Here is a 10,822-nt window from a genome sequence, read left to right on the forward strand (position 1 = left end):
AGCACCTAACGGACAATAGCTTATCAAAGACACAAGTGTTATCACTATAAACATAAAGGTAATATTCTTCTTGACACGATTATTTCTCTTTTGAGATCGGTTGTGATAAACTTGTTTTTGTGGTAGGTTTGGCTTGAGAATATATAGTTTCGGCAGATGCTTTGCAGTCATTTGCTTGACTCTTCAATGTGTGTTGCTTTTTGTTTTTCAATTTCATTGACATTTCATTTGGCCCCCCTCCTTTCTTAGTCTCTATTGCATCACTGAAAGATTCTCTCTTCGTACTTTTTCCCTCAATTGCCACAATTTGGTTATCGGATGTAGTGTTTACATTGCTTGTTTTATTTTTGTCTGCATATAAAGGTAAATGTGTCGGTTTATTACTTCTCTTATGACACAATATTTTAAATCCTATCATCCCATACAGAATAAAAAGGGTGAGAACGACGCAAAATAGTATCACCGCAAAGACAATTGAATATGCTTGTTTTGATGTATAATCAGCAGTTTTTAAGCGAGAGCACCGATTTCCAATTATATTGCCATCCTTTTCATATTTGTTTATACCATAGTTAACACCAAATGGGAAACCCAACCCAATACTGAACAAAATTGAAAAAACTATCATCATCTTTCGGAGCTTGAAACTCAATGCACATTGCCTGCATATTTTCAAGTATCTCTGTACGCCGATACAAAGCAAAACACAAAAAGACATAGATGCCGTAAATGAAGCGAATAAGTATCGGCATTTACACAGAATTACATTTTTAAAGTTTGTTTGCATTAAGTCCCAAATTATAGTTCCTAACGAACATAAAACGGATGCTATTACGTCTAAAACGGCCAAAATTGGAATAAAATATCTTTCATCAGAAATTGTCTTCATCTGGTATTTATACACTACCAAAACCATTGAATTTCCAATCACACCGATCACCATATAGATAAAAGATATCACAATGTGAGGTGTCATATCTATTTGGAACGGCCAATCCCAGCCTTTAGGAATGTAAGAGCCATTTGAAAAATTCATTTCTTATGGAATGTTCCTGATTGAAGTCCGTCACGTAAGAATATATATAAATATGTTTTTCTCAAAAAAATACAGACGTTCTACCCTATGCTTTTAAACGAAATTTTTCGCTGATTTTGCAAGTACATAATGCATGATATATATATATATACATTGATATTTGTTTAAATCTAGAAATCCCTTGGTTAAATGTATAATAGTATTACTTTAGCCTTCCTTATTTGAGAGGAAAGTCCAAAAATCAGTCCAAAACTTGGAACATCAATGAAATGAAGTTAAACGTTGTCGGCATTACAGATACTATTTCATTCTATGTTAGTTCTATACTTTATAAATCAAAGTCAGTGTGATCTTCAAATATGTCAAATCATTAAAAAAAAAAAGGAAAGGAGAAGGTTCGATAATTAATTAATTATCTAATAGTGCCCCTTTTTTTACCTTAAACTTCGAAAATTTATTGGCGTCTTTTTGGATGAATACAAACGCTTTCATGTTTAGTTTGAATGAGGATGTCATAATCGACTACTCTCATAAGGAGAGTAATATTAGCGCGTTAAGATTTTCTTGTACCAATTATGCATGCTACATGAGGTGTCTAAAGGTGGGCTGTATAGTAACATATCCCCTTTTGCAAAAGCAGTTTGAAATCCCAGTTTTTATGTCGATTAAATTTTTTTTGTGTCTTGAATATGCACGAAACAAGTGCCATCGTATGATCAGCAAAGACACCTACTAGAATGTGTCCATAGGAGGAATGGCATTCCTTATCATCAAACGTAATGTGTAGGTATAAAGAATGTTTCAGGTATCAACGAGTACCTCTCGTAGTCTTCTTTTAAACAGTTGTTGTAAGATTTGGTTTTCGACGGTTTTTACAGCTCTTCAATCTTTTAATACGATTTGGATTTTCAAGTATTTTGCTCTCGAGCACCACTGACGTGACACTGGTTGTCGAAATGCGCACCTGGTGTTAAAATGAAATGCACAGCAGTAAATCAATTTTTGAAATAAAAATAACGACTACTTGGCAATGCCCCTTTCAAAAAATGCATGAATTTAAAAGCAGTGTTATTGGTGGAACGTCCTGTTAAATATCAGTTGAAGTGAAATAAGCATGTTTCTAAACAATCTGAAATTCTTTTAATTGTCTCAGATCTATACAAAACAAAGTCCTTCAGAATAAAACAAAAAATACATACATTTCCTAAAATGTAGATAATAACCGACATTATAAGGCAATATATATATATATATATATGTGTGTTGCCTTATAATGTCGGTTATTGTCTACATTTTAGGAAATGAATTTATAGTTATCAAAAGTACCAGGATTATAATTTTATACGCCAGACGCGCGTTTCGTCTACACAAGACTCATCAGTGACGCTCATATCAAAATAGTTAAAAAAGTCAAAATAAATACAAAGTTGAAGAGCATTGAGGACCCAAAATTCCAAAAAGTTGTGCCAAATACAGCTAAGGTAATCTACTCCTGGGGTAAGAAAATCCTTAGTTTTTCGAAAAATTCAAAGTTTTGTAAACAGAAAATTTATAAAAATGACCATATAATTGATATCCATGTCAACACCGAAGTGCTGACTACTGGGCTGGTGATACCCTCGGGGACAAAACGTCCACCAGCAGTGGCATCGACCCAGTGTTGTAAATAGTTATCAAAAGTACCAGGATTATAATTTTATACGCCAGACGACGTAAACATTGTTTTAACTTGACAATTGATTCTTTAATTATTGTTTCTTGCGAGTATATTAATTCTTTATTAGTTTTACGATTTTCTATTACGGAATCATACGTTCTCATTTAATTTTTGTTTTATCCTGTCGGACTTTGTTTTGTATAGGTCCGGGACACGTTTCAACTAGGTCGATTTCATTGAAATTTAAGAGCCAATGATTTGTATTTAAACAACTAATACTCAAGTACATTGTAGGAAATATGAAATTCATTTGTATGCACTTTCGAAACAGTATGAAAGCGAGGCTCGCTGAGCTTTAAATTTCTCCTGTTTCATAGCGATTACAAATACATTTTATATTTTCCGATAATTTACATATATTCTTTTAGCCTGCCATTTACACCCGATATACTTGAGTATTATTTGTTTAAATCCAAATCATTGCCTCTTAATTTTCAATAAAATCGACATATTTGAAACGTGGACTACGAATATGATCTCGAAATGAACTGTTCCCCAGAAAGAAATATCCATATCCCCGCTTACTCAACATGGAAGCGTTTAACAGGAGACTTTATTTGTACAATTGTGCTGATTGCAGGATAAATTGTTTTAATCAGATATTAAACTATTTCTTTATTTGCATTTGTAAACCAATACCATCTTATTTTCGTTTAATCCAACATACAGTTTACTATAATCTGGACTAAATCGCAGAGCAAGCGGAGAACCAATACCTTCTTCATTACCATTTTCAATAGTGTCAATGAGTGAACCATCTGGAGCAAGTCGCAGTATTCTCTTACTTGTTTTATCTGCAACATATATACATCCGTATCTATCTTCAACTATTCCACGTGCTTCTTCTGTTGCCGTGTATTCAAACACACTTGAACCATCAAATAACCGAATGCAATATAGCTTAAAGTAGTTCGTGTAAAGAAGTGTGTCGTCTCGCCTTTTAACTATACAACGAATGGAGCTATCTTTGGGCATTTCAATAGTCCGATTTACTTTACCATCCATTGTTATCATGTCCAAAACATCTCCGCCGACAACAAAGGAGTTATTGAAGGTTAGTATAGCAAAATACTGTTTTTCCGTATCGATTTCTCGAATAGATGCTAAACTTGAAGAATCAATTATCAAAATACCACTCTTAAAGGGCATCGTTACTGCGGCTTGTGTATCGTTAGGCATAATTTTTATTTGATATGGATTGGTATTTAAGGCCTTTTTCTTTAAAAGTGTACCATCGTCATTATACTGAAGTATTTCTTTGGCAATGTAGCTGCATAAAAGTAGTTTATTATCACTCGTCACTTCTATTCCCGAGATTGAGCTGATTCCATGCGATGATAAATCAATGCTGGTATCTAGTGTGAGTGATAACATGGAAGGTACAAACTGGGCATTCTTTTGCATTTGAGACTCATGTTCGATGCTACAAGACTCGTTTTCTAAACTAATGGCAGCAAGAGCCGAAATAATGTTGGACGAGTCTTCTCGGACAACGTATTTGACACCGACATTTAAAGTGTTTGCAAGCTTATCTTGCAGTTTCCTCTCTTCTTCTGATATTTGATTTTTCAATTTTTCCACTAGACGAAACAACTGGCTATTCGAACCGTGCTTTACATTGAAATCAAATTCTAGCTTCGTTTTTTGCCAATTTTCACTCATCAATTTGGACTCGGTTATCTCCACATCAAGTTGTTTTACGGTTTCCTCTTTTAGTTTCGTCAAATCAGCGAGAAGAGATTGTTCAAGTGTATCAACATGTTCCAGTAAACATTGTTTTAACTTTACAATTGATTCTTTAATTATTGTTTCTTGCGAGTATATGAATTCTTTATTAGTTTTACGATTTTCTATTACGGAATCATACGTTCTTAATAAAGAAGACACTGCTTTCGATACATCTTCAACTAAAGCCGACGATTTAATTCCATCACACACGTCATCAATTAATGATATCTGCTCACATGCCCGATGACTTTCAAGAATGCATGTCTGGCAGCAAACGGCATCATGAAATACACAATAAAAGTCAATTTTTTTTCCGGATGATTATCACAGAAACGTAATTGAATGTTTGGTTCTTTTGGAATACGTGATAGGTCTTGTATGTTAGTAATGTAGTGTGACAGTGTCAGTTTACTTATTCTGTGAGCTTTGTCGCACGGGGCACATAATATTTCTTCACAGTCAGAACATCGGCTGTATCCTGATGACACAGTATCACCTCTCGAACATGGGTCGCAGAAAAGTTGGTCGTCTGATGCCATCTGCAGAAATACTGAAAAAATTATAAGAATTATAACTTGAGTTTAAATTACAATTCGATAAAAGAAAAACAGGACTTAAGTCTAGAGCCGGATATAACTTTGCCTACAAATGATTACACGGCTCAGCTAGCCAGCAAGCTAACAAAAGATGCTACCTTTACCTACAAAACAAGGTCCATGTGCTGTATTTAAAATAAAACTAAGACCCTTTTCATCAATGTATTGTCAATCTCTGATCTTACTAAAGAAACTCAGCATAGATACCAGGATTAAATTTAGTATTTACTCCAGAAGCGAGAGAGCATTTCTCCTCCATCACCAAGATCAATATTATTTAAAATGACATCTGAATTACATTTCTCTCACAAATCAGTGCGGCCAACACAGTCAGTTATTGCAAAAATGAGTTATCAATAAAGCTACCATGTATATCAATGTAAACGTATAACGGTTAGCGTTTTTTCTTCTACTATTTCTTTCTAATACTCAAGTACATTGTAGGAAATATGAAATTCATTTGTATGCACTTTCGAAACAGTATGAAAGCGAGGCTCGCTGAGCTTTAAATTTCTCCTGTTTCATAGCGATTACAAATACATTTTATATTTTCCGATAATTTACATATATTCTTTTAGCCTGCCATTTACACCCGATATACTTGAGTATTATTTGTTTAAATCCAAATCATTGCCTCTTAATTTTCAATAAAATCGACATATTTGAAACGTGGACTACGAATATGATCTCGAAATGAACTGTTCCCCAGAAAGAAATATCCATATCCCCGCTTACTCAACATGGAAGCGTTTAACAGGAGACTTTATTTGTACAATTGTGCTGATTGCAGGATAAATTGTTTTAATCAGATATTAAACTATTTCTTTATTTGCATTTGTAAACCAATACCATCTTATTTTCGTTTAATCCAACATACAGTTTACTATAATCTGGACTAAATCGCAGAGCAAGCGGAGAACCAATACCTTCTTCATTACCATTTTCAATAGTGTCAATGAGTGAACCATCTGGAGCAAGTCGCAGTATTCTCTTACTTGTTTTATCTGCAACATATATACATCCGTATCTATCTTCAACTATTCCACGTGCTTCTTCTGTTGCCGTGTATTCAAACACACTTGAACCATCAAATAACCGAATGCAATATAGCTTAAAGTAGTTCGTGTAAAGAAGTGTGTCGTCTCGCCTTTTAACTATACAACGAATGGAGCTATCTTTGGGCATTTCAATAGTCCGATTTACTTTACCATCCATTGTTATCATGTCCAAAACATCTCCGCCGACAACAAAGGAGTTATTGAAGGTTAGTATAGCAAAATACTGTTTTTCCGTATCGATTTCTCGAATAGATGCTAAACTTGAAGAATCAATTATCAAAATACCACTCTTAAAGGGCATCGTTACTGCGGCTTGTGTATCGTTAGGCATAATTTTTATTTGATATGGATTGGTATTTAAGGCCTTTTTCTTTAAAAGTGTACCATCGTCATTATACTGAAGTATTTCTTTGGCAATGTAGCTGCATAAAAGTAGTTTATTATCACTCGTCACTTCTATTCCCGAGATTGAGCTGATTCCATGCGATGATAAATCAATGCTGGTATCTAGTGTGAGTGATAACATGGAAGGTACAAACTGGGCATTCTTTTGCATTTGAGACTCATGTTCGATGCTACAAGACTCGTTTTCTAAACTAATGGCAGCAAGAGCCGAAATAATGTTGGACGAGTCTTCTCGGACAACGTATTTGACACCGACATTTAAAGTGTTTGCAAGCTTATCTTGCAGTTTCCTCTCTTCTTCTGATATTTGATTTTTCAATTTTTCCACTAGACGAAACAACTGGCTATTCGAACCGTGCTTTACATTGAAATCAAATTCTAGCTTCGTTTTTTGCCAATTTTCACTCATCAATTTGGACTCGGTTATCTCCACATCAAGTTGTTTTACGGTTTCCTCTTTTAGTTTCGTCAAATCAGCGAGAAGAGATTGTTCAAGTGTATCAACATGTTCCAGTAAACATTGTTTTAACTTTACAATTGATTCTTTAATTATTGTTTCTTGCGAGTATATGAATTCTTTATTAGTTTTACGATTTTCTATTACGGAATCATACGTTCTTAATAAAGAAGACACTGCTTTCGATACATCTTCAACTAAAGCCGACGATTTAATTCCATCACACACGTCATCAATTAATGATATCTGCTCACATGCCCGATGACTTTCAAGAATGCATGTCTGGCAGCAAACGGCATCATGAAATACACAATAAAAGTCAATTTTTTTTCCGGATGATTATCACAGAAACGTAATTGAATGTTTGGTTCTTTTGGAATACGTGATAGGTCTTGTATGTTAGTAATGTAGTGTGACAGTGTCAGTTTACTTATTCTGTGAGCTTTGTCGCACGGGGCACATAATATTTCTTCACAGTCAGAACATCGGCTGTATCCTGATGACACAGTATCACCTCTCGAACATGGGTCGCAGAAAAGTTGGTCGTCTGATGCCATCTGCAGAAATACTGAAAAAATTATAAGAATTATAACTTGAGTTTAAATTACAATTCGATAAAAGAAAAACAGGACTTAAGTCTAGAGCCGGATATAACTTTGCCTACAAATGATTACACGGCTCAGCTAGCCAGCAAGCTAACAAAAGATGCTACCTTTACCTACAAAACAAGGTCCATGTGCTGTATTTAAAATAAAACTAAGACCCTTTTCATCAATGTATTGTCAATCTCTGATCTTACTAAAGAAACTCAGCATAGATACCAGGATTAAATGTAGTATTTACTCCAGAAGCGAGAGAGCATTTCTCCTCCATCACCAAGATCAATATTATTTAAAATGACATCTGAATTACATTTCTCTCACAAATCAGTGCGGCCAACACAGTCAGTTATTGCAAAAATGAGTTATCAATAAAGCTACCATGTATATCAATGTAAACGTATAACGGTTAGCGTTTTTTCTTCTACTATTTCTTTCGACTTTAATTGTTTTAAGCTGAATATGTTATAAATTAAGTGTGTCAAGTTGGTGTAATCTTTATCCATTGTGATACTTTGGAATAATGTTGAGATCTTCTGTAAAGTAGAATGTTCAACTAATTAACAGAGAATAATGGGCAAAAAGTGCTGAATAAATTGTCCAAAAAAAATAAAAAATATTAGAGAAAAGGGACAGAAACAAGCTACGAGAAAACAAAATGAAAAGAATCAAAAGAATAGAGAATAATGGCGTGAATGGGGATCTGAAATTTCAAGTAATGGGCAAAATAAATAAGAATAAAGACAAACATATAAGAATAAAGAAATGAATGAATCCCATCCAGTCCCTCATTGACTTTAGCAGATTATTTATAACCTCATTGTAAAATATGTACTATAGCTATTTTTTATTCATTTAATTTACTACATATAAAAGTATCCATACATATATACGTATATAATTAAGTGAAGGGTCGATAACATTTTTCAAACAAACCAGATTGAGTGGTGTCATTTCGATATTAAAAATAGGGGTGGCATCACGTGCAAGCGGAAGTAAAATTAATACATTTGACTTTGTTTACATGCCTACTATTTTGTATTCTACATTATTACATCTGTTACACATGTTACACTAATAACATACCTGTGTCAGATTCGGTCCATGACAGTCTGAAATAAATAGTTTGATTCTTGCAATATTTTGTTAAAAATAAGAGGTAGGAAGTTAGAAACTTTAAGATAGTTCCTGGCAAGCATGCGCGCACCTTTTTATCAATAATCAAAGGTGACGCAGTGACGTAACAGTAACCTTGTTATTTAATTTGCCTATCGACTTCAGTTAGGGAGCTACCATTTGATTTTTATGGGGGGGGGGGGGGGCTAGGATGAAAAATTTTGTCCTGCATTTTTTTTTAGCTGTAATCTCTGTCCTGCCTTTTTATTTTTCACTCTGTTCAGTCCTGCCTTTTTTTTTTTATTTTATCCTGACTTTTTTTTACCTAAATTGTCGTCCTGACTTTTTTTTTTTGCAAGTGTCTCATCCTGCCTTTTATTTTTACTCAAAACTCCTGTCCTGCCTATTTTTTTTTCAAATTTCATCCTAGCCCCCCCCCCCCCCCCCCCCCCCCCATAAAAATCAAATGGTAGCTCCCTTAACATGGTTGATAACTGGATAACATAAATGTAGTATTATTTCGATATAAAAAGACAGATCAATGCACATTTACTTATTCTAAATAGATAACAGATAGTGTAAGATTTTCCGCCTTAATAGGATACTAATTTAGCAGATATTTTCCAAATATGCCTGGTTAATTGACCACAAAAAATATACTGAAAATTATTAATACTAAACCAAATACATTGTAGTGTAAAATCGAAAGTTTAGAAGTTTTTCGTTAAAAAAAATATACTGCTATCATTTTAACAAAATTCGGCATTTGAAACAGTTACAGAATGTAGCATTGTTAGAGATATTTAAACAATGTTTAAGATATTTCTTAAATTTAGTTACAAAATTAGAAAAAAACTTCGGTAACAGAATATGTGATTTATGCAACATAAACTGATGTACAAAAATAAAAAGACCGTACCTCCTTTTTTTTCCAAAAAATAAAGCATGTCCTATGGTAAATGATTAAACAGTGCATGGATAGTTCGTTGTATATAGATCTTACATATTCAATTTTCCTCAGTATATACATTTTGTATATGAAGGGTTTTGATGGGGTACGATGAATATAAACAATATTTCGACATGTCAATTATCATAGTGAAAGAGAACAATGTGGTTCTTAAAATGAAAGGTTCCTGACTTGGTACAGGCATTCTCAAATGTAGAAAATGGTGGACAGTCGCATCAAATCCCATTATATTTATAACGATATATAAGAATTCATGCATTTTAATCAAACAGTTTATAATTATTAGGCGGGCCATATAGTCAGGAATACAAGTCAGGAATATGACAGTTGTTGTCAATTCGTTTGATGTGTTTTAACATTTGATTTTGCCATTTGATTGGGAACTTTCCGTTTTGAATTTTTCTCAGAGTTCGGTAATTTTGTTATTTTCCTTTTTTCTCATAATACTGTTATATGTGTATTATATATTTATATATATAAAAGAGACACAAATTAAGAAGAAATACGTTGTGTATAACATTTTGGCAATAATTGGATGTTGATGTTGATTTCGACGTTGATAATGGACCACTCAAGTACCAATAACAATTTGTATACATATGAAATATTGCTTTACGGGTGTTCTTTTTAACTTGGTTAACTTCGATAATGTCAAGGCCAAACAGTTTGTGCAAGCTGCAGACGATTTCAGCAAATTAGGAATGTGTACAGATTTTCCCCACACACAATCATTGATTTGAACCATGCAACTACATGACAAGTTAGCGAGTTGAACAAAATGGAATACTAAACTTTCATTGAAAACCCATCAAAAAATCAACAACACTGATTTTAACAGTGTGTTCTTGTAAACAATGAAGCAGTTATTTGTCAATTTACAATATAGTCCATTAATTATGCAATATGTAATTGTTTGAAGAATGGATCGATGACCCTTTTCAAGAAAATTATAGACATGTCCCAGTTGATCAATACGAATGTTAATTTGCCTTTTTGTCTCTTTTGACTCTTCCAAGTGGGAACGGATGAGGTTTTATAAGCAGACAATAATGAGCATAGACTATATGGATACAGAGAAACGGACCAAGAAATGCAGAAAAGACCAAAAAAAAAAAGAAATACAAATAACAAGACGGTTTT

General features: G+C 33.6%; 1 long non-coding RNA gene across 1 annotated transcript; it reads right to left on the reverse strand.

Annotated features, from left to right (window-relative positions):
* Window positions 1-5,889: 5,889 nt before the first annotated feature.
* LOC143075586 (uncharacterized) lies at window positions 5,890-8,811 on the reverse strand. Its single transcript, XR_012978357.1, has 2 exons — window positions 8,683-8,811; window positions 5,890-7,565 (listed from the first exon to the last, which is right to left on the reverse strand). It is a non-coding gene; the product is annotated as an uncharacterized LOC143075586 (long non-coding RNA).
* Window positions 8,812-10,822: the final 2,011 nt, after the last annotated feature.

This window comes from Mytilus galloprovincialis, chromosome 5, assembly GCF_965363235.1.
Source record: "Mytilus galloprovincialis chromosome 5, xbMytGall1.hap1.1, whole genome shotgun sequence".
Lineage (NCBI taxonomy): Eukaryota > Metazoa > Mollusca > Bivalvia > Mytilida > Mytilidae > Mytilus > Mytilus galloprovincialis.